Below are 27,586 nucleotides of genomic sequence, written 5' to 3'. Positions count from 1 at the left end.
TTGACAATAATATATTAAAGGAAATTGCATGGCCTTCATACTAAACATGTTGCATGTTCCTGTCTGTAACAGTGCTTAAGGTATTACAATCTTGCATATTTAATGATGTCCCATGACCATATATGGTCATCGGATGTTTTTGTCAGCTCTGTTGTGCAATAAATTCAATATTGCATTGGTTGCATTTTCCTATCTGTAACAGTGCTTGAGATGTAACATTTATGCATATTTGATGAGGTCACATGACCATATGTGGTCATCGGATATGTTAGTGACTTCTGTTGTGCAATTGCTTCAATATTGCACTGGTTGCATGTTCCTATCTGTAACAGTGCTTGAGATATAACATTTATGCATATTTGATGAGGTCACATGACCATATATTTTCATTGGATGTGTTAGTCACTTCTGTTGTGCAATAGCTTCAATATTGCACTGGTTGCATGTTCCTATCTGTAACAGTGCTTGAGTTATTACATTTATGCATATTTGATGAAATTACATGACCATATATGGTCATCACAATAGTTAGCCACATCTCTTGTTTCATAGCTTCGATATTACATAGGTTACATGTCTCTATCTGTGATTCTGCTTGAGATATTACAATTATGCATATTTAATGACGTCACATGACCATATACGGTCATCACATTAGTTACTCACATCTCATGTCCCACAGCTTCGATTTTGCACAGGTTGCATGTTCATGTCTGTAACAGTGCTTGAGATAATTCAATTATGCATATTTAATGAAGTCACATGACCATATATGGTCATCACATTAGTTAGTCACATCTCTTGACCCATACCTTCGATATTGCACAAGTTGCATGTCCCTAACTCTTGCAGTGCTTGATATATTACATTTATGCATATTCAATGAGGTCACATGACCATATATGGTCATCTTGTTTGTTAGTAAAATTTCATGTACCATCCCTTCAATATTGCACTGGTTGCATGTTCCCGTCTGTAACTGTGCTTGAGTTATTACATTTATGCATATTTGATGAAGTCACATGACCATATATGGTCATCACATTAGTTAGTCACATCTCGTGTCTTATAGCTTCGATATTGCACAGGTTGCATGTCCCTATCTGTAACAGTGCTTGATATATTACATTTATGCATATTTAATGAGATCACATGACCATATATGGTCATCTTGTTTGTTAGTAGAATTTCATGTACCATCACTTCAATATTGCACTGGTTGCATGTTCCTATCTGTAACAGTGCTTGAGATATTGCAATTATGTCTATAAAATGAGGTCACGTGACCATATAAAAGAACAAAAAAATATGAAAAAACATTCTAAAATCTTCTTATAAAAAACGGCTTTTCGCCTGGACTTCCATATTTTGGAATTAAATACTATGTCATACGATCTTTCAAAGTTATTCAGGGTTAGTTGATTTGTCGAAAATTATGCAAATGAGATGCAAAACAAAATTTAAAAAAATTCTAAAAAAAAAAGTCACGTGACCGCTAAAGTTTTTTTTGATGAAATTTGTAGCCCTTGTCGCACTGCAACTATCATAAAAAAATTGGAGCACTCAGAACCTCAGAAAGGGGCGCAATTCGGCATTGAAAATTTCGCCTTTAATCCAAGATGGCGGCCTGGTCATGTGACCTATGTGTCTGAACTTAGGATATGCACTAGATCTCATCCAGCTTTACCAATGTGGCAAGTACTGAGCTGATCAGTCCAACGGCGTTGACATAAAGTGTGACCGAAAAACGGCGGAAGAATAATAATAATAAATATAGCTGCATAGCAGCAATCACCGGTTTTCAAGACCATGGCACATGGCCAAGTCACATGCAATGCATGGCCATGTATGACTGTTTGCAATAACCCTCAAAATTAACGTTGGTTCCATGTTTGTATATGTGATAGTGTCCGAGATATTATAGCCATGCATATTTAATGAGTTCCATGACCATATATAGTCATCGAGTATGTTTGTCAATTCTCTTGTCCAATGTCTTCAATATAGCATTGGTTCAATGTTCCTACTTGCAACAGTGCCTAAGATATTAGAGACTTGCATATTTAATGAGTTCTATGACCATATATGGTCATTTAATATGTTGGTCAATTCTTTTGTCCAATGCCTTCAGTATAGGTTTGGGTACATGTCTCTATCTTTAAAAGTGCTTGACATACTATGGATATGCATATTTAATGAGTTCTATGACCATATATGGTCATCAACTATGTTTGTCAATTCTGTTGTCCAATGTCTTCAATATAGCGTTGATACCATGTTTGTACTTGCAATACTGCCTGAGATATTAGAGACATGCATATTTAAGGAGTTCTAATACCATATATGGTCATCGATTGTGTTGGTCAATTCTCTTCTTCAATATATACAATATGGCGTTGGTTCCGTGTTTGTACTTGCAATAGTGCATGAGATATAAGAGACATGCATATTTAATGAGTTCTATGACCATATATGGTCATTTTATATGTTGGTCAATGTTGTTGTCCAATGCCTTCAATATAGGTTTGGGTACATGTCTATATCTTTAAAAGTTCTCGAGATATTATGAATATGCATATTTAATGAGTTCTATGACCATATATGGTCATCGAATATGTTGGTCAATTCTCTAGGCCAATGTCTTCAATATAGCGTTAGTTCCATGTTTTTATATACAATAGTTCTCAATATATGTCAATTCAATGTGTATCGTATATGGGCCCTCCCCCCTTTCCCATAATGCATCATTGCTGACTATTTTATATAAAATGTGAAAAATATTCATAAATCAACTGCTCCAAAACTACTGGTCGCACTTTCATGATTCTTTGATTAATCTGTAGTATGTATGATGCTCTTCAAAATTATGGCGTGGAATTTTGATACGATCAAAATTATGCAAATGAGATGCAAAACAATATTTCAGAAAATTCTAAAAAAAAAAGTCACATGACCGTTCAACTTTTTTTTCATGAAATACGTAGCTCTAGGGCCAATGCTTCTTTTAAGCGAAAGTTTGAGACTCCTAGACCCTCAGAAAGGTGTTTAAATGAGCATGCCATTTTTTGCCTAAAATTCAAAATGGCCGCCGTACCACGTGACCAATATGCGTCATCTTAGGATGTGCACTAGATCTCATCAAACTTAACAAACATGTGAAAAATTTTTCCAGATATGTGCAACGGTGTTCGAATGGCGCTTAGCGAAAAATCTGGCGGAATAATAATAATAATAATAAATATAGCTGCATAGCAGCAATGACCGGTTTTCAAGACCATGGCACATGGCGAAGTCACATGCAATGCATGGCCATGTATGACTGTTTGCAATAGCCCTGAAAATTAACGTTGGTTCCATGTTTGTATATGTGATAGTGTACGAGATATTATAGCCATGCATATTTAATGAGTTCCATGACCATATATAGTCATCAGGTATGTTTGTCAATTCTCTTGTCCAATGTCTTCAATATAGCATTGGTTCAATGTTCCTTCTTGCAACAGTGCCTAAGATATTAGAGACTTGAATATTTAATAAGTTCTATGACCATATATGGTCATTTTAAATGTTGGTCAATTCTTTTGTCCAATGGCTTCAGTATAGGTTTGGGTACATGTCTCTATCTTTAAAAGTGCTCGAGATATTATGGATATGCATATTTAATGAGTTCTATGACCATATATGGTCATCGAATGTGTTGGTCAATCCTTTTGTTCAATGTCTTCAATATAACATTAGTTCCATGTTTGTGTTTGCAATAGTGCCTGAGATATTAGAGACATGCATATTTAATGAGTTCTATGACCATATATGGTCATCGAATGTGTTGGTCAATTCTCTTGTCCAATGTCTTCAATATAGGTTTGGGTACATGTCTATATCTTTAAAAGTGCTCGAGATATTATGGATATGCATATTTAATGAGTTCTATGACCATATATGGTCATCAACTATGTTGGTCAATTCTTTTGTCCAATGTCTTAAATATAACCATGGTTGCATGTTTGTACTTGCAATAGTGCCTGAGATATTAAATACATGCATATTAAATGAGTTCTATGACCATATATGGTCATCCAATAATTTGGTCAATTCTCTTGTCCAATGTCTTCAATATAGCGTTAGTTCCATGTTTGTATATGCAATAGTTCTCAATATATGTCAATTCAATGTGTATCGTATATGGGCCCTCCCCCCTTTCCCATAATGCAACATTGCTGACTATTTTATATAAAATGTGAAAAATATTCATAAATCAACTGCTCCAAAACTACTGGTCGCACTTTCATGATTTTTTGATTAATCTGTAGTATGTATGATGTTCTTCAAAATTATGGCGTGGAATTTTGATACGATCAAAATTATGCAAATGAGATGCAAAACAATATTTTAGAAAATTCTAGAAAAAAAAGTCACATGACCGTTCAACTTTTTTTTCATGAAATACGTAGCTCTAAGGCCAATGCTTCTTTTAAGCGAAAGTTTGAGACTCCTAGACCCTCAGAAAGGTGTTTAAATGAGCATGCCATTTTTCGCCTTAAATTCAAAATGGCCGCCGTACCACGTGACCAATATGCGTCATCTTAGGATATGCACTAGATCTCATCAAACTTAACAAACATGTGAAAAAAATTTCCAGATATGTGCAACGGTGTTCGAATGGCGCTTAGCGAAAAATCTGGCGGAATAATAATAATAAAAAACATAACAATTACAAAAGGTTTCCAAGACATGTGTCTTGAAAACCTAATAAATATAGCTGCATAGCAGCAATCACCGGTTTTCAAGACCATGGCACATGGCCAAGTCACATGCAATGCATGGCCATGTATGACTGTTTGCAATAACCCTCAAAATTAACGTTGGTTCCATGTTTGTATATGTGATAGTGTCCGAGATATTATAGCCATGCATATATTGAATGCGTTCCATGACCATATATAGTCATCGGGTATGTTTGTCAATTCTCTTGTCAAATGTCTTCAATATAGCATTGGTTCAATGTTCCTACTTGCAACAGTGGCTAAGATATTAGAGACTTGCATATTTAATGAGTTCTATGACCATATATGGTCATCGAATATGTTGGTCAATCCTTTTGTGCAATGTCTTCAATATAGCATTGGTTCCATGTTTGTGTTTGCGATAGTGCCTGAGATATAAGAGACATGCATATTTAATGAGTTCTATGACCATATATGGTCATCGAATGTGTTGGTCAATTTTTTTGTCCAATGCCTTCAATATAGATTTGGGGACATGTCTCTGTCTTTAAAAGTGCTCGAGATATTATGGATATGCATATTTAATGACTTCTATGACCATATATGGTCATCGAATATGTTAGTCAATTCTCTCGGCCAATGTCTTCAATATAGCGTTAGTTCCATGTTTGTATGTGCAATAGTTCTCAATATATGTCAATTCAATGTGTATCGTATATGGGCCCTCCCCCTTTCCCATAATGCAACATTGCTGACTATTTAATATAAAATGTGAAAAATATTCATAAATCAACTGCTCCAAAACTACTGGTCGCACTTGCATGATTCTTTGATTAATCTGTAGTATGTATGATGTTCTTCAAAATTATGGCGTATATGATTATGGCGCATATTATGACCATATATGGTCATGGAATGTGTTGGTCAATTCTTTTGTTCAATGTCTTCAATATAGCATTGGTTCCATGTTTGTACTTGCAATAGTGCCTGAGATATTAGAGACACGCATATTTAATGAGTTCTATGACCATATATGGTCATACACTATGTTGATCAATTCTTTTGTTCAATGTCTTCAATATAGCATTGGTTCCATGTTTGTACTTGCAATAGTGCCTGAGATATTAGAGACATGCATATTTAATGAGTTGCATGACCATATATGGTCATCCAATATTTTGGTCAATTCTCTTGTCCAATGTCTTCAATATAGCGTTAGTTCTATGTTTGTATGTGCAATAGTTCTCTATATATGTCAATTCAATGTATATCGTAAATGGGCCCTCCCCCCTTTCCCATAATGCAACATTGCTGGCTATTTTATATAAAATGTGAAAAATATTCATAAATCAACTGCTCCAAAACTTCTCGTCGCACTTGCATGATTCTTTGATTAATCTGTAGTATGTATGATGTTCTTCAAAATTATGGCGTAGAAATTTGATACGATCAAAATTATGCAAATGAGATGCAAAACAATATTTCAGAAAATTCTAGAAAAAAAAGTCACATGACCGTTCAACTTTTTTTTCATGAAATACGTAGCTCTAGGGTCAATGCTTCTTTTAAGCGAAAGTTTGAAACTCCTAGACCCTCAGAAAGGTGTTTAAATGAGCATGCCATTTTTCGCCTAAAATTCAAAATGGCCGCCGTACCACGTGACCAATATGCGTCATTTTAGGATATGCACTAGATCTCATCAAACTTTACAAACATATGAAAACATTTTCCAGATATGTGCAACGGTGTTCGAATGGCGCTTAGCGAAAAATCTGGCGGAATAATAATAAAAAACATAACGATTACAATAGGTTTCCAAGACATGTGTCTTGAAAACCTAAATATAGCTGCATAGCAGCAATGACCGGTTTTCAAGACCATGGCACATGGCCAAGTCACATGCAATGCATGGCCATGTATGACTGTTTGCAATAGCCCTGAAAATTAACGTTGGTTCCATGTTTGTATATGTGACAGTGTCCGAGATATTATAGCCATGCATATTTAATGATTTCCATGACCATATATAGTCATCAGGTATGTTTGTCAATTCTCTTGTTCAATGTCTTCAATGTAGCACTGGTTCCATGTTCCTACTTGCAACAGTGCCTAAGATATCAGAGACATGCATATTTAATACCATATATGGTCATCTACTATGTTGCTCAATTTTCTTGTCCAATGTCTTCAATATAGTGTTGGTTGCATGTCTATACTTGCAATAGTGTCCGAGATTTTAGGGACAAGCATATTTAATGATTTCTATGACCATATATGGTCATTGATTGTGTTGTTCAATTCTCTTGTTCAATATCTACAATATAGTGTTGGTACTATGTTTGTACTTGCAATAGTGCATGAGATATTAGGGACTTGCATATTTAATGAGTTCTATGACCATATATGGTCATTTTATATGTTGGTCATTTTTTTTGTCCAATGCCTTCAATATAGGTTTGGGTACATGTTTATATCTTTAAAAGTGATCGAGATATTATGGATATGCATATTTAATGAGTTCTATGACCTTATATGGTCATTGAATATGTTGGTCAATTCTCTCGTCCTATGTCTTCAATATAGCGTTGGTTCCATGTTTGTACTTGCAATAATGCCTGAGATATTAGAGACACGCATATTTAATGAGTTCTATGACCATATATGGTCATCAACTATGTTGATCAATTCTTTTGTTCAATGTCTTCAATATAGCATTGGTTCCATGTTTGTACTTGCAATAGTGCCTGAGATATGAAAGACTTGTATATTTAATGAGTTATATGACCATATATGGTCATCCAATGTTTTGGTACATTTTCTTGTCCAATGTCTTCAATACAATGTTAGTTCCATGTTTGTACTTGCAATAGTGCCTGAGATATTAGAGACATGCATATTTAATGAGTTGCATGACCATATATGGTCATCCAATATTTTGGTAAATTCTCTTGTCCAATGTCTTCAATATAGCCTTAGTTCCATTCTTGTATGTGCAATAGTTCTCAATATATGTCAATTCAATGTGTATCGTATATGGGCCCTCCCCCCTTTCCCACAATGCAACATTGCTGACTATTTTATATAAAATGTGAAAAATATTCATAAATCAACTGCTCCAAAACTACTGGTCGCTTTTGCATGATTCTTTGATTAATCTGTAGTATGTATGATGTTCTTCAAAATTATGGCGTGGAATTTTGATACGATCAAAATTATGCAAATGAGATGCAAAACAATATTTCAGAAAATTCTAGAAAAAAAAGTCACATGACCGTTCAACTTTTTTTTCATGAAATACGTAGCTCTAGGGCCAATGCTTCTTTTAAGCGAAAGTTTGAGACTCCTAGACCCTCAGAAAGGTGTTTAAATGAGCATGCCATTTTTAGCCTAAAATTCAAAATGGCCGCCGTACCACGTGACCAATATGCGTCATCTTAGGATATGCACTAGATCTCATCAGACTTTACAAACATATGAAAAAATTTTCAAGATATGTGCAACGGTGTTCGAATGGCGCTTAGCGAAAAATCTGGTGGAATAATAATAATAATAAATATAGCTGCATAGCAGCAATCACCGGTTTTCAAGACCATGGCACATGGCCAAGTCACATGCAATGCATGGCCATGTATGACTGTTTGCAATAGCTCTAAAAATTAACGTTGGTTTCATGTTTGTATATGTGATAGTGTCCGAGATATTATAGCCATGCATATTTAATGAGTTCCATGACCATATATAGTCATCGGGTATGTTTGTCAATTCTCTTGTCCAATGTCTTCAATATAGCATTGGTTCAATGTTCCTACTTGTAACAATGCCTAAGATATTAGAGACATGCATATTTATTGAGTTCTATAACCATATATGGTCATCGAATATGTTGGTCAATTCTTTTGTCCAATGCCTTCAGTATAGGTTTGGGTACATGTCTCTATCTTTAAAAGTACTCGAGATATTATGGATATGCATATTTAATGAGTTCTGTGACCATATATGGTCATCATCTATGTTGGTCAATTCTTTTGTCCAATGTCTTCAATATAACATTGGTTCTATGTTTGTGTTTGCAATAGTGCCTGAGATATTAGAGACATGCATATTTAATGAGTTCTATGACCATATATAGTCATCAGGTATGTTTGTCAATTCTCTTGTCCAATGTCTTCAATATAGCATTGGTTCAATGTTCCTACTTGTAACAGTGCCTAAGATATTAGAGACTTGCATATTTAATGAGTTCTATGACCATATATGGTCATTCAAAATGTTGGTCAATGCTTTTGTCCAATGCCTTCAGTATAGGTTTGGTACATGTCTCTATCTTTAAAAGTGCTCGAAATATTATGGATATGCATATTTAATGAGTTCTATGACCATATATGGTCATCGAATGTGTTGGTCAATCCTTTTGTCCAATGTCTTCAATATAACATTGGTTCCATGTTTGTGTTTGCAATAGTGCCTGAGATATTAAAGACATGCATATTTAATGAGTTATAGGACCATATATGGTCATCGAATGTGTTGGTCAATCCTTTTGTACAATGTCTTCAATATAACATTGGTTCCATGTTTGTGTTTGCAATAGTGCCTGAGATATTAGAGACATGCATATTTAATGAGTTCTATGACCATATATGGTCATCGAATATGTTGGTCAATTCTTTTGTCCAATGTCTTCAATATAGCGTTGGTTCCATGTTTGTACTTGCAATAATGCCTGAGATATTAGAGACACGCATATTTAATGCGTTCTATGACCATATATGGTCATACACTATGTTGATCAATTCTTTTGTCCTATGTCTTCAATATAGCGTTGGTTCCATGTTTGTACTTGCAATAATGCCCGAGATATTAAAGACATGCATATTTAATGAGTTGCATGACCATATATGGTCATCCAATATTTTGGTCAATTCTCTTGTCCAATGTCTTCAATATAGCGTTAGTTACATGTTTGTATATGCAATAGTTCTCAATATATGTCAATTCAATGTTTATCGTATATGGGCCCTCCCCCCTTTCCCATAATGCAACATTGCTAACTATTTTATATAAAATGTGAAAAATATTCATAAATCAACTGCTCCAAAACTACTGGTCGCACTTTCATGATTCTTTGATTAACCTGTAGTATGTATGATGTTCTTCAAAACTATTGCGTGGAATTTTAATACGATCAAAATTATGCAAATGAGATGCAAAACAATATTTCAGAAAATTCTAGAAAAAAAAGTCACATGACCGTTCAACTTTTTTTTCATGAAATACGTAGCGCTAGGGTCAATGCTTCTTTTAAGCGAAAGTTTGAGACTCCTAGACCCTCAGAAAGGTGTTTAAATGAGCATGTCATTTTTCGCCTAAATTCAAAATGGCCGCCGTACCACGTGACCAATATGCGTCATCTTAGGATATGCACTAGATCTCATCAAACTTAACAAACATGTGAAAAATTTTTCCAGATATGTGCAACGGTGTTCGAATGGCGCTTAGCGAAAAATCTGGCGGAATAATAATAATAATAATAATAATAATAATAAACATAACAATTACAAAAGGTTTCCAAGACATGTGTCTTGAAAACCTAATAAAAAACATAACAATTACAAAAGGTTTCCAAGACATGTGTCTTGAAAACCTAAATATAGCTGCATAGCAGCAATCACCGGTTTTCAAGACCATGGCACATGGCCAAGTCACATGCAATGCATGGCCATGTATGACTGTTTGCAATGGCCCTCAAAATTAATGTTGGTTCCACGTTTGTATATGTGATAGTGTCCGAGATATTATAGCCATAAATATTTAACGAGTTCCATGACCATATATAGTAACCGGGTATGTTTGTCAATTCTCTTGTCCAATGTCTTCAATATAGCATTGGTTCAATGTTCCTACTTGCAACAGTGCCTAAGATATTAGAGACTTGCATATTTAATGAGTTCTATGACCATATATGGTCATTTAAAATGTTGGTCAATTCGTTTGTCCAATGCCTTCAGTATAGGTTTGGGTACATGTCTCTATCTTTAAAGTGCTTGAGATATTATGGATATGCATATTTAATGAGTCCTATGACCATATATGGTCATCGAATGTGTTGGTCAATCCTTTTGTTCAATGTCTTCAATATAACATTGGTTCCATGTTTGTGTTTGCCATGGTGCCTGAGATGTTAGAGACTTGCATATTTAATGAGTTATATGACCATATATGGTCATCAAATGTGTTGGTCAATTCTCTTGTCCAATGTCTTCAATATAGGTTTGGGTACATGTCTATATCTTTAAAAGTGCTCGAGATATTATGGATATGCATATTTAATGAGTTATATGACCATATATGGTCATCAACTATGTTGGTCAATTCTTTTGTCCAATGTCTCCAATATAGCATTGCTTCCATGTTTGTACTTGCAATAGTGCCTGAGATATTAGAGACATGCATATTTAATGAGTTCTATGACCATATATGGTCATTTTATATGTTGGTCAATTTTTTTGTCCAATGCCTTCAATATGGGTTTGGGTACATGTGTCTATCTTTAAAAGTGCTCGAGATCTTATGGATATGCATATTTAATGAGTTTTATGACCATATATGGTCATCGAATATGTTAGTCAATTCTCTCAGTCAATGTCTTCAATATAGCGTTGGTTCCATGTTTGTACTTGCAATAGTGCCTGAGATATAAGAGACATGCATATTTAATGAGTTGCATGACCATATATGGTCATCCAATATTTTGGTCAATTCTCTTGTCCAATGTCTTCAATATAGCGTTAGTTCCATGTTTGTATATACAATAGTTCTCAATATATGTCAATTCAATATGTGTCGTATATGGACCCCTCCCCCCTTTCCCATAATGCAACATTGCTGACTATTTTATATAAAATGTGAAAAATATTCATAAATCAACTGCTCCAAAACTACTGGTCGCACTTTCATGATTTTTTGACTAATCTGTAGTATGTATGATGTTCTTCAAAATTATGGCGTGGAATTTTGATACGATCTAAATTATGCAAATGAGATGCAAAACAATATTTCAGAAAATTCTAGAAAAAAAAGTCACATGACCGTTCAACTTTTTTTTCATTAAATACGTAGCTCTAGGGCCAATGCTTCTTTTAAGCGAAAGTTTGAGACTCCTAGACCCTCAGAAAGGTGTTTAAATGTGCATGCCATTTTTTGCCTTAAATTCAAAATGGCCGCCGTACCACGTGACCAATATGCATCATCTTAGGATATGCATTAGATCTCATCAAACTTTACAAACATGTGAAACAATTTTCAAGATATGTGCAACGGTGTTCGAATGGCGCTTAGCGAAAAATCTGGCGGAATAATAATAATAATAAATATAGCTGCATAGCAGCAATGACCGGTTTTCAAGACCATGGCACATGGCCAAGTCACATGCAATGCATGGCCAGGTATGACTGTTTGCAATAGCCCCCAAATCTAACGTTGGTCCCATGTTTGTATATGTGATAGTGTCCAAGATATTATTGCCATGCATATGTAATGAGTTATATGACCATATATAGTCATCAGGTATGTTTGTCAATTCTCTTGTCCAATGACTTCAATATAGCATTGGTTCCATGTTCCTACCTGCATCAGTGCCTAAGATATTAGAGGCATGCATATTTAATGAGTTCTATGACCATATATGGTCATCTCATATGTTGGACAATTCTCTTGTCCAATGTCTTCAGTATAGGTTTGGGTACATGTCCCTATCTTTAAAAGTGCTCGAGATATTATGGATATGCATACTTAATGTGTTCTATGACCATATATGGTAATCGAATATGTTGGTCAATCCTTTTGTCCAATGTCTTCAATATAGTATTGGTTCCATGTTTGTGCTTACAATAGTACTCGAGATATTAGAGACATGCATATTTAATGAGTTGTATGACCATATATGGTCATCGACTGTGTTGGTCAATTATCTTGTCCAAAGTCTTCAATATAGGTTTGGGTACATGTTTCTATCTTTAAAAGTGTTCGAGATATATGGATATGCATATTTAATCAGTTCTATGACCATATATGGTCATCGAATATGTTGGTCAATTCTCTCGTCCTATGTCTTCAATATAGCGTTGATTCCATGTTTGAACTTGCAATAATGCCCGAGATATTAGAGACACGCATATTTAATGAGTTATATGACCATATATGGTCATACACTATGTTGATCAATTCTTTTGTTCAATGTCTTCAATATAGCATTGGTTCCATGTTTATACTTGCAATAGTGCCTGAGATATTAAAGACATGCATATTTAATGAGTTACATGACCATATATGGTCATCCAATATCTTGGTCAATTATCTTGTCCAATGTCTTCAATATAGCGTTAGTTCCATGTTTGTACTTGCAATAGTGCCTGAGATATTAGAGACATGCATATTTAATGAGTTGCATGACCATTTATGGTCATCCAATATTTTGGTCAATTCTCTTGTCCAATGTCTTCAATATAGCGTTAGTTCCATGTTTGTATATGCAATAGTTCTCAATATATGTCAATTCAATGTGTATCGTATATGGGCCCTCCCCCCTTTCCCATAATGCAACATTGCTGACTATTTTATATAAAATGTGAAAAATATTCATAAATCAACTGCTCCAAAACTACTGGTCGCACTTCCATGATTCTTTGATTAATCTGTAGTATGTATGATGTTCTTCAAAATTATGGCGTGGAATTTCGATACGATCAAAATTATGCAAATGAGATGCAAAACAATATTTCAGAAAATTCTAGAAAAAAAAGTCACATGACCGTTCAACTTTTTTTTTCTGATATACGTAGCTCTAGGGCCAATGCTTCTTTTAGGCGAAAGTTTGAGACTCCTAGGCCCTCAGAAAGGTGTTTAAATGAGCATGCCATTTTTTGCCTAAAATTCAAAATGGCCGCCGTACCACGTGATCAATATGCGTCATCTTAGGATATGCACTAGATCTCATCAACCTTTACAAACATATGAAAATTTTTTACAGATATGTGCAACGGTGTCGAAATGGCGCTTAGCGAAAAAATCTGGCGGAATAATAAAAAACATAACGATTACAATAGGTTTCCAAGACATGTGTCTTGAAAACCTAAATATAGCTGCATAGCAGCAATCACCGGTTTTCAAGACCATGGCACATGGCGAAGTCACATGCAATGCATGGTCAGGTATGACTGTTTGCAATACACTCAAAATTAACATTGGTCCCATGTTTGTATATGTGATAGTGTCCGAGATATTATTGCCATGCATATGTAATGAGTTATATGACCATACATAGTCAGTGGGTATGTTTGTCAATTCTCTTGTCCAATGTCTTCAATATAGCATTGGTTCCATGTTCTACCTTCAACAGTGCATAAGATATTAGAGGCATGCATATTGAATGAATTATATGACCATATATGGTCATCTCATATGTTGGACAATTTTTTTGTCCAATGTCTTCAGTATAGCTTTGGGTACATGTCCCTATCTTTAAAAGTGCTCGAGATATTATGGATATGCATATTTAATGAGTTCTATGACCATATATGGTAATCGAATATGTTGGTCAATGCTTTTGTTCAATGTCTTCAATATAGCATTGGTCCCATGTTTGTGCTTGCAATAGTGCTCGAGATATTAGAAACATGCATATTTAATGAGTTGTATGACCATATAAGGTCATCGGCTGTGTTGGTCAATTCTTTTGTCCAATGTCTTCAATATAGCATTGGTTCCATGTTTGTACTTGCAATAGTGCCTAAGATATTAGAGACATGCATGTTTAATGAGTACTATGACTATATATGGTCATCGAATGTGTTGGTCAATTCTCTTGTCCAATACCTTCAATATAGGTTTGGGTACATGTCTCTATCTTTAAAAGTGCTGGAGATATATGGATATGCATATTTAATCAGTTCTATGACCATATATGGTCATCGAATATGTTGGTCAATTCTCTCATCCTAGGTCTTCAATATAGCGTTGGTTCCATGTTTGTACTTGCAATAATTCCTAAGATATTAGAGACACGCATATTTAATCAGATCTATGACCATATATGGTCATCAACTATGTTGATCAATTCTTTTGTTCAATGTCTTCACTATAGCATTGGTTCCATGTTTGTACTTGCAATAGTGCCTGAGATATTAAAGACATGTATATTTAATGAGTTCTATGACCATATATGGTCATCCAATGTTTTGGTCAATTTTCTTGTCCAATGTCTTCAATACAGCGTTAGTTCCATGTTTGTACTTGCAATAGTGCCTGAGATATTAGAGACATGAATATTTAATGAGTTGCATGACCATATATGGTCATCCAATATTTTTGTCAATTCTCTTGTCCAATGTCTTCAATATAGGTTTGGATACATGTCTCCATCTTTAAAAGTGCTCGAGATATATGGATATGCATATTTAATCTGTTCTATGACCATATATGGTCATCGAATATGTTGGTCAATTCTCTCATCCTATGTCTTCAATATAACGTTGGTTCCATGTTTGTACTGGCAATAATTCCTGAGATATTAGAGACACGCATATTTAATGAGTTCTATGACCATATATGGTCATCAACTATGTTGATCAATTCTTTTGTTCAATGTCTTCAATATAGCATTGGTTCCATGTTTGTACTTGCAATAGTGCCTGAGATATTAAAGACATGTATATTTAATGAGTTGCATGACTATATATGGTCATCCAATATTTTTGTCAATTCTCTTGTCCAATGTCTTCAATATAGCGTTAGTTTCATGTTTGTATGTGCAATAGTTCTCAATATATGTCAATTCAATGTGTATCGTATATGGGCCCTCCCCCCTTTCCCATAATGCAACATTGCTATTTTATATAAAATGTGAAAAATATTCATAAATCAACTGCTCCAAAACTACTGGTCGCACTTGCATGATTCTTTGATTAATCTGTAGTATGTATGATGTTCTTCAAAATTATGGCGTGGAATTTTGATACGATCAAAATTATGCAAATGAGATGCAAAACAATATTTTAGAAAATTCTAGAAAAAAAAGTCACATGACCGTTCAACTTTTTTTTTATGAAATACGTAGCTCTAGGGCCAATGCTTCTTTTAAGCGAAAGTTTGAGACTCCTAGACCCTCAGAAAGGTGTTTAAATGAGCATGCCATTTTTCGCCTTAAATTCAAAATGGCCGCCGTACCACGTGACCAATATCCGTCATCTTAGGATATGCACTAGATCTCATCAAACTTAACAAACATGTGAAACAATTTTCCAGATATGTGCAACGGTGTTCGAATGGCGCTTAGCAAAAAATCTGGCGGAATAATAATAAAAAACATAACGATTACAATAGGTTTCCAAGACATGTGTCTTGAAAACCTAATAATAATAAACGGAACAATTTCAATAGGGTTTCGACCAAATGGGCTCGAAACCCTAAATATAGCTGCGTTGCAGCAATGTCGGGTTTCGAGCCCACTGACTTATTAGCAGCGTTCCAAAATCAGCATCATTGACAATAATATATTAAAGGAAATCGCATGGCCTTCATACTAAACATGTTGCATGTTCCTGTCTGTAACAGTGCTTAAGGTATTACAATCTTGCATATTTAATGATGTCCCATGACCATATATGGTCATCGGATGTTTTTGTCAGCTCTGTTGTGCAATAACTTCAATATTGCATTGGTTGCATTTTCCTATCTGTAACAGTGCTTGAGATGTAACATTTATGCATATTTGATGAGGTCACATGACCATATATGGTCATCACATTAGTTAGTCACATCTCTTGTTCCATAGATTCGATATTGCACAGGTTGCATGTTCCCGTCTATAATAGTGCTTGAGTTATTACATTTATGCTTATTTGATGAGGTCACATGACCATATATGGTCATCGGATATGTTAGTCACTTCTGTTGTGCAATAGCTTCAATATTGCACTGGTTGCATGTTCCTATCTGTAACAGTGATTGAGATATAACATTTATGCATATTTGACGAGGTCACATGACCATATATGGTCATCAGATGTGTTAGTCACTTCTGTTGTGCAATAGCTTCAATATTGCACTGGTTGCATGTTCCTATCTGTAACAGTGCTTGAGTTATTACATTTATGCATATTTGATGAAGTTACATGACCATATATGGTCATCACATTAGTTAGTCACATCTCTTGTCTCATAGCTTCGATATTGCATATGTTGCATGTCTCTATGTGTGATTCTGCTTGAGATATTACAATTATGCATATTTAATGACGTCACATGACCATATACGGTCATCTCATTAGTTACTCACATCTCATGTCCCATAGCTTCGATTTTGCACAGGTTGCATGTTCATGTCTGTAACAGTGCTTGAGTTATTTCATGTATGCATATTTGATGAAGTTACATGACCATATATGGTCATCACATTAGTTAGTCACATCTCTTGTCTCACAGCTTCGATATTGCACAGGTTGCATGTTTCTAACTGTAACAGTGCTTGAGATAATTCAATTATGCATATTTAATGAAGTCACATGACCATATATGGTCATCACATTAGTTAGTCACATCTCTTGACCCATACCTTCGATATTGCACAGGATGCATGTCCCTAACTCTTACAGTGCTTGATATATTACATTTAATCATATTCAATGAGGTCACATGACCATATATGGTCATCTTGTTTGTTAGTAAAATTTCATGTACCATCACTTCAATATTGCACTGGTTGCATGTTCCCGTCTGTAACTGTGCTTGAGTTATTACATTTATGCATATTTGAAGAAGTCACATGACCATATATGGTCATCACATTAGTTAGTCACATCTCGTGTCTTATAGCTTCGATATTGCACAGGTTGCATGTCGCTATCTGTAACAGTGCTTGATATATTACATTTATGCATATTTAATGAGATCACATGACCATATATGGTCATCTTGTTTGTTAGTAGAATTTCATGTACCATCACTTCAATATTGCACTGGTTGCATGTTCCTATCTGTAACAGTGCTTGAGATATTGCAATTATGTCTATAAAATGAGGTCACGTGACCATATAAAAGAACAAAAAAAATATGAAAAAACATTCTAAAATCTTCTTCTAAAAAACGGCTTATCGCCTGGACTTCATATTTTGGAATTAAATACTATGTCATATGATCTTTCAAAGTTATTCAGGGATAGTTGATTAGTCGAAAATTATGCAAATGAGATGCAAAAGAAAATTAAAAAAATTCTAGAAAAAAATTAGTCACGTGACCGCTAAAGTTTTTTTTGATGAAATTTGTAGCCCTTGTCGCACTGCTACTATCATAAAAAAATTGGAGCACTCAGACCCTCAGAAAGGTGCGCAATTCGGCATTGAAAATTCCGCCTTTAATCCAAGATGGCGGCCTGGTCATGTGACCTATGTGTCTGAACTTAGGATATGCACCAGATCTCATACAGCTTTACCATTGTGGCAAGTATGGAACTGATCGGTCCAACGGTGTTGACATAAAGCGTGACCAAAAATTTAGGCGGAAGAATAATAATAATAAATATAGCTGCGTTGCAGCAATGTCGGGTTTCGAGCCCACTGACTTATTAGCAGCGTTCCAAAATCAGCATCATTGACAATAATATATTAAAGGAAATTGCATGGCCTTCATACTAAACATGTTACATGTTCCTGTCTGTAACAGTGCTTAAGGTATTACAGTCTTGCATATTTAATGATGTCCCATGACCATATATGATCATCAGATGTTTTTGTCAGCTCTGTTGTGCAATAACTTCAATATTGCATTGGTTGCATGTTCCTATCTGCAACAGTGCTTGAGATATAACATCTATGCATATTTGATGAGGTCACATGATCATATATGGTCATCACATTAGTTAGTCACATCTCTTGTTCCATAGATTCGATATTGCACAGGTTGCATGTTCCCGTCTGTAACAGTGCTTGAGTTATTACATTTATGCATATTTAATGATGTCACATGACCGTGTATGGTCATCAGATGTGATATTCATCTCTCTTGTGCAAAACATTCAATATTGCACTAGTTGCATGTTCCCGTCTGTAACAGCGCTTGAGTTATTACATTTATGCATATTTGATGAGGTCACATTACCATATACGGTCATCGGATATGTTAGTCACCTCTGTTGCGCAATAATTTCAATATTGCACTGGTTACATATTCCTATCTGTAACAGGGCTTGAGTTATTACATTTATGCATATTTGATGAGGTCACATGACCATATATGGTCATCACATTAGTTAGTCACATATCTTGTCTCATAGCTTCGATATTGCACTAGTTGCATGTTCCTGTCTGTAACAGTACTTGAGTTATTACGTTTATGCATATTTGACGAGATCACATGACCATATATGGTCATCACATTAGTTAGTCACAGCTCTTGTCTCATAGCTTCGATATTGCACAGGTTGCATGTTCCCGGCTGTAACAGTGCTTGAGTTATTACATTTATGCATATTTGATGAAGTCACATGACCATATATGGTCATCACATTAGTTAGTCACATATCTTGTCTCATAGCTTCGATATTGCACTAGTTGCATGTTCCTGTCTGTAACAGTACTTGAGTTATTACGTTTATGCATATTTGACGAGATCACATGACCATATATGGTCATCACATTAGTTAGTCACAGCTCTTGTCTCATAGCTTCGATATTGCACAGGTTGCATGTTCCCGGCTGTAACAGTGCTTGAGTTATTACATTTATGCATATTTGATGAAGTCACATGACCATATATGGTCATCACATTAGTTAGTCACATCTCGTGTCTTATAGCTTCGATATTGCACAGGTTGCATGTCCCTATCTGTAACAGTGCTTGATATATTACATTTATGCATATTTAATGAGGTAACATGACCATATATGGTCATCTTGTTTGTTTGTAAAATTTCATGTACCATCACTTCATTATTGCACTGGTTGCATGTTCCTATCTGTAACAGTGCTTGAGATATTGCAATTATGTCTATAAAATGAGGTCACGTGACCATATAAAAGAACAAAAAAATATGAAAAAAATCATTCTAAAATCTTCTTATAAAAAACGGCTTATCGCCTGGACTCCATATTTTGGAATTAAATACTATGTCATATGATCTTTCAAAGTTATTCAGGGTTAGTTGATTAGTTGAAAATTATGCAAATGAGATGCAAAACAAAATTAAAAAAATTCTAGAAAAAAATTAGTCACGTGACCGCTAAAGTTTTTTTTGATGAAATTTGTAGCCCTTCTCCCACTGCTACTGCCATAAAAAATTTGGAGCACTCAGACCCTCAGAAAGGTGTGCAATTCGGCATTGAAAATTTCGTCTTTAATCCAAGATGGCGGCCTAGTCATGTGACCTATGTGTCTGAACTTAGGATATGCACCAGATCTCATCCAGCTTTACCATTGTGGCAAGTATTGAATTGATCGGTCCAACGGCGTTGACATAAAGCGTGACCAAAAATTTAAGCGGAATCATAATAATAATAAATATAGCTGCATAGCAGCGATGACGGGTTTCGAGCCTGCGTGGCTCATGGCAAATTGCACTTGCTCGATGTGATTATTTGACGAATGTTTCATGTCTAGAATGAAAGATAGCAGACAAACTACACAACATATGGATTTGATTTCACAGGAATATGATAAACTTAATGCAAGGACAAATAGTTCATGAGTTATAGAACTTTTTCTCTTTTACTAAATCCAAGATGGCTGCCAAAAGAAGCCATTTTTCGATAATCTAATTTAGTAACTTTGTAGAGCTATCAACAGAGATACTATATGCTAAATTGCTTTTCAAACAAGGAAGCAGTTTTTAACAAGATAATTTTTTGAGGTTTTTTGAATTTTTGTGATAAATTCAACATGGCCGCCAAAACCACTTGAATCATGGGAAATATTTTCATGAACACATAATCATCTCATTGAGCGGATGTTGTATGCCAAGTTTTGTTTAAATCTGGCAAATCGTTCATAAGTTATAGCGTACTTTCACTTTTTACTAAATCCAAGATGGCTGCCAAAGGAAGCAATTTTTCGAAAATCGGCTTCAGTAACTTTGTAGAGCTATCAACAGAGATACTATATGCTAAATAGATTGTCAAACAAGCAAGCAGTTTTTAAGATAATAATTTCTTGAGGTTTTTTGCAATTTTTTGATAAATTCAATATGGCCGCCAATACCACTTGAATCATGGGAAATATTTTTATGAACACATAATCATCTTATCGAAGGGATGTTGTATGCCAACTTTGGTTTAAATCTGGCAAATTGTTCATGAGTTATAGCGTACTTTCACTTTTTACTAAATCCAAGATGGCTGCCAAAGGAAGCCATTTTTCAAAAATCTGCTTCAGTCACTTTGTAGAGCTATGGCCATAGGTGCTGCAAAGCAAATGTCTAATCACATGAACGAGCCATTTTTGAGAAGAAGATTTTAAATTTTTTTTGTCAATTTTCACAAAATCCAATATGGCGGCCAAGGTCACATGACCGCTAAAGATTTTATTGCTGATATTTGTTAGACATGAGCCAATGATGCCACACAAAAAAACCGGAAGTTCCTAGACCCTCAGAAAGTGGTGCAATTGAGCACTTCCGGTTTGTGTTCTACCTAAGATGGCGGCCAGGTCATGTGACCTACATGGCTGATTTTGGGGTATGCACCACAACTCATGGCCCTTCATCAGCATGCAAAATGCCTAATCAATCGCAGCATTATTTTTCAAGTTACAGTGCTTTAAAAAACGGTGGAAAAATAATAAGAATAATAATAATAATAATAATAAACATAGCAATTACAAAAGGGTTTCCGACCCATAGGGCTCGAAACCCTAATAAACGGAACAATTTCAATAGGGTTTCGACCAAATGGGCTCGAAACCCTAAATATAGCTGCGTTGCAGCAATGTCGGGTTTCGAGCCCACTGACTTATTAGCAGCGTTCCAAAATCAGCATCATTGACAATAATTTATTAAAGGAAATTGCATGGCCTTCATACTAAACATGTTGCATGTTCCTGTCTGTAACAGTGCTTAAGGTATTACAATTTTGCATATTTAATGATGTCCCATGACCATATATGGTCATCGGATGTTTTTGTCAGCTCTGTTGTGCAATAACTTCAATATTGCATTGGTTGCATTTTCCTATCTGTAACAGTGCTTGAGGTATAACATTTATGCATATTTGATGAGGTCACATGACCATATGTGGTCATCACATTAGTTAGTCACATCTCTTGTTCCATTGATTCGATATTGCACATGTTGCATGTTCCCATCTGTAACAGTGCTTGAGTTATTACATTTATGCATATTTAATGATGTCACATGACCGTGTATGGGCATCAGATGTGTTAGTCACATATCTTGTCTCATAGCTTCGATATTGCACAGGTTGTGTGTTTCTGTCTGTTACTGTGTTTCAAATATAACATGTATGCATATTTGATGAGGTCACATGACCATATATGGTCATCACATTAGTTAGTCACATCTCTTGTCCCATAGCTTCGATATTGCACAGGTTGCATGTTCCCGTCTGTAACAGTGCTTGAGTTATTACATTTATGTATATTTGATGAAGTCACATGACCATATATGGTCATGACATTAGTTATTCACATCTCGTGTCTTATAGCTTCGATACTGCACAGGTTGCATGTCCCTATCTGTAACAGTGCTTGATATATTACATTCATGCATATTTAATGAGATCACATGACCATATATGGTCATCTTGTTTGTTAGTAGAATTTCATGTACCATCACTTCAAAATTGCACTGGTTGCATGTTCCTATCTGTAACAGTGCTTGAGATATTGCAATTATGTCTATAAAATGAGGTCACGTGACCATATAAAAGAACAAAAAAATATGAAAAAAACATTCTAAAATCTTCTTATAAAAAACGGCTTATCGCCTGGACTCGATATTTTGGAATTAAATACTATGTCATATGATCTTTCAAAGTTATTCAGGGTTAGTTGATTTGTCGTAAATTATGCAAATGAGATGCAAAACAAAATTTAAAAAAATTCTAAAAAAAAAAGTCACGTGACCGCTAAAGTTTTTTTTGATGAGATTTGTAGCCCTTGTCGCACTGCTACTATCATAAAAAAATTGGAGCACTCAGACCCTCAGAAAGGTGCGCAATTCGGCATTGAAAATTTCGCCTTTAATCCAAGATGGCGGCCTGGTCATGTGACCTACGTGTCTGAACTTAGGATATGCACCAGATCTCATATAGCTTTACCATTGTGGCAAGTATTGAATTGATCGGTCCAACGGCGTTGACATAAAGCGTGACCAAAAATTTAGGCGGAATAATAATAATAATAAATATAGCTGCGTTGCAGCAATGTCGGGTTTCGAGCCCACTGACTTATTAGCAGCGTTCCAAAATCAGCATCATTGACAAGAATATATTAAAGGAAATGCATGGCCTTCATACTAAACATCTTACATGTTCCTGTCTGTAACAGTGCTTAAAGTATTACAATCATGCATATTTAATGATGTCACATGACCATATATGGTCATCGGATAAGTTAGTCACCTCTCTTGTGCAATAGCTTCAATATTGCACAGGTTGCATGTCCCTATTCGTAACAGTGTTTGAGATATTACAATTATGCATATTTGATGAGGTCACATGACCATATTTAGTCATCGGATATGTTAGTCACATCTGTTGTGCAATAACTTCAATATTGCACTGGTTGCATGTTTCTATCTGTAACAGAGCTTGAGTTATTACATTTATGCATATTTGATTAGGTCACATGACCATATATGGTCATCGGATGTGTGTCACCTCTCTTGTCCTATACTTTCAGTATTGCACTGTTGCATGTTCCTGTCAGTAACAGTGCTTGAGTTATTACATTTAAGCATATTTGATGAGGTCACATGACCATATATGGTCATCGAATATGTTAGTCACATCTGTTGTGCAAAAACTTCAATATTGCACTGGTTACATGTTCCTATCTGTAACAGTGCTTGAGATATAACATTTATGCATATTTGAAAGCGATCGCATGACCATATATGGTCATCCGATATGTTAGTCACCTTCCTTGTGCAATACCTTCAATACTGCACTGTTTGCATGTTCCTGTCTGAAACAGTGCTTGAGTTATTAAATTTATGCATATTTGATCAGGTCACATGACCATATACGGTCCTCGAATATGTTAGTCACCTCTGTTGTGCAATAACTTCAATCTTGCACTGGTTACATGATCTTATCTTTAACAGTGCTTGAGATATAACATTTATGCATATTTGATGAGGTCACATGATCATACATGGTCATCACATTAGCTAGTCACATCTCGTGTCTCATAGCTTCGATATTGCACAGGTTGCATGTCCCTATCTGTAACAGTGCTTGATATATTACATTTATGCATATTTAATGAGGTCACATGACCATATATGGTCCTCTTGTTTGTTAGTAAAATTTCATGTACCATCACCTCAATATTGCACTGGTTGCATGTTCCCGTCTGTAACTGTGCTTGAGTTATTACATTTATGCATATTTGATGAAGTCACATGACCATATATGGTCATCACATTAGTTAGTCACATCTCGTGTTTTATAGCTTTGATATTGCACAGGTTGCATGTCCATATCTGTAACAGTGCTTGTTATATTACATTTATGCATATTTAATGAGATCACATGACCATATATGGTCATCGTGTTAGTAGAATTTCTTTCATGTACCATCACTTCAATATTGCACTGGTTGCATGTTCCTATCTGTAACAGTGCTTGAGATATTGCAATTATGTCTAAAAAATGAGGTCACGTGACCATGTAAAAGAACAAAAAAATATGGAAAAACATTCTAAAATCTTCTTATAAAAAACGGCTAATCGCCTGGACTCAATATTTTGGAATTAAATACTATGTCATATGATCTTTCAAAGTTATTCAGGGTTAGTTGATTTGTCGAAAATTATGCAAATGAGATGCAAAAAAAAATTAAAAAAAATTCTTAAAAAAAAAGTCACGTGACCGCTAAAGTTTTTTTTGATGAAATTTGTAGCCCTTGTCGCACTGCTACTATCATAAAAAAATTGGAGCACTCAGACCCTCAGAAAGGTGTGCAATTCGGCATTGAAAATTTCGCCTTTAATCCAAGATGGCGGACTGGTCATGTGACCTATGTGTCTGAACTTAGGATATGCACCAGATCTCATACAGCTTTACCATTGTGGCAAGTATGGAACTGATCGGTCCAACGGTGTTGACATAAAGCGTGACCAAAAATTTAGGCGGAATCATAATAATAATAATAAATATAGCTGCGTTGCAGCAATGTCGGGTTTCGAGCCTACTGACTTATTAGCAGCGTTCCAAAATCAGCATCATTGACAATAATATATTAAAGGAAATTGCATGGCCTTCATACTAAACATGTTGCATGTTCCTGTCTGTAACAGTGCTTAAGGTATTACAATCTTGCATATTTAATGATGTCCCATGACCATATATGGTCATCGGATGTTTTTGTCAGCTCTGTTGTGCAATAACTTCAATATTGCATTGGTTGCATTTTTCTATCTGTAACAGTGCTTGAGATATTGCAATTTTTATGCATATTTGATGAGGTCACATGACCATATGTGGTCATCACATTAGTTAGTCACATCTCTTGTTCCATAGATTCGATATTGCACAGGTTGCATGTTCCCGTCTGTAACAGTGCTTGAGTTATTGCATTTATGCATATTTAATGATGTCACATGACTGTGTATGGGCATCACATGTGTCAGTCACATATCTTGTCTCATAGCTTCGATATTGCACAGGTTGTGTGTTTCTATCTGTTACTGTGTTTCAAATATAACATTTATGCATATTTGATGAGGTCACATGACCATATATGGTCATCACATTAGTTAGTCACATCTCTTGTTCCATAGATTCGATATTGCACAGGTTGCATGTTCCCGTCTGTAATAGTGCTTGAGTTAATACATTTATGCTTATTTGATGAGGTCACATGACCATATATAGTCATCGGATATGTTAGTGACTTCTGTTGTGCAATAGCTTCAATATTGCACTGGTTGCATGTTCCTATCTGTAACAGTGCTTGAGTTATTACATTTATGCATATTTGATGAAATTACATGACCATATATGGTCATCACATTAGTTAGCCACATCTCTTGTCTCATAGCTTCGATATTGCATAGGTTGCATGTCTCTATCTGTAATTCTGCTTGAGATATTACAATTATGCATATTTAATGACGTCACATGACCATATACGGTCATCACATTAGTTACTCACATCTCATGTCCCACAGCTTCGATTTTGCAGAGGTTGCATGTTCATGTCTGTAACAGTGCTTGAGATAATTCAATTATGCATATTTAATGAAGTCACATGACCATATATGGTCATCACATTAGTTAGCCACATCTCTTGACCCATACCTTCGATATTGCACAGGTTGCATGTCCCTAACTCTTGCAGTGCTTGATATATTACATTTATGCATATTCAATGAGGTCACATGACCATATATGGTCATCTTGTTTGTTAGTAAAATTTCATGTACCATCACTTCAATATTGCACTGGTTGCATGTTCCCGTCTGTAACTGTGCTTGAGTTATTACATTTATGCATATTTGATGAAGTCACATGACCATATATGGTCATCACATTAGTTAGTCACATCTCGTGTCTTATAGCTTCGATATTGCACAGGTTGCATGTCCCTATCTGTAACAGTGCTTGATATATTACATTTATGCATATTTAATGAGATCACATGACCATATATGGTCATCTTGTTTGTTAGTAGAATTTCATGTACCATCACTTCAATATTGCACTGGTTGCATGTTCCTATCTGTAACAGTGCTTGAGATATTGCAATTATGTCTATAAAATGAGGTCACGTGACCATATAAAAGAACAAAAAAATATGAAAAAACATTCTAAAATCTTCTTATAAAAAACGGCTTTTCGCATGGACTTTCATATTTTGGAATTAAATACTATGTCATATGATCTTTCAAAGTTATTCAGGGTTAGTTGATTTGTCGAAAATTATGCAAATGAGATGCAAAACAAAATTTAAAAAAATTCTAAAAAAAAAGTCACGTGACCGCTAAAGTTTTTTTTGATGAAATTTGTAGCCCTTGTCGCACTGCTACTATCATAAAAAAATTGGAGCACTCAGACCCTCAGAAAGGTGCGCAATTCGGCATTGAAAATTTCGCCTTTAATTCAAGATGGCGGCCTGGTCATGCGACCTATGTGTCTGAACTTAGGATATGCACCAGATCTCATACAGCTTTACCATTGTGGCAAGTATGGAACTGATCGGTCCAACGGTGTTGACATAAAGCGTGACCAAAAATTTAGGTGGAAGAATAATAATAATAATAATAAATATAGCTGCGTTGCAGCAATGTCGGGTTTCGAGCCCACTGACTTATTAGCAGCGTTCCAAAATCAGCATCATTGACAATAATATATTAAAGGAAATTGCATGGCCTTCATACTAAACATGTTACATGTTCCTGTCTGTAACAGTGCTTAAGGTATTACAATCTCGCATATTTAATGATGTCCCATGACCATATATGGTCATCTGATGTTTTTGTCAGCTCTGTTGTGCAATAACTTCAATATTGCATTGGTTGCATGTTCCTATCTGTAACAGTGCTTGAGATATAACATTTATGCATATTTGATGAGGTCACATGACCATATATGGTCATCACATTAGTTAGTCACATCTCTTGTTCCATAGATTCG

Source organism: Saccoglossus kowalevskii, chromosome 5 (genome assembly GCF_978046115.1).
Source record: "Saccoglossus kowalevskii chromosome 5, keSacKowa6.1, whole genome shotgun sequence".
NCBI classification, from domain to species: Eukaryota; Metazoa; Hemichordata; class Enteropneusta; family Harrimaniidae; genus Saccoglossus; species Saccoglossus kowalevskii.
The sequence above is the reverse complement of the archived record's forward strand: the minus strand, read 5'-3'. Positions refer to the sequence as shown.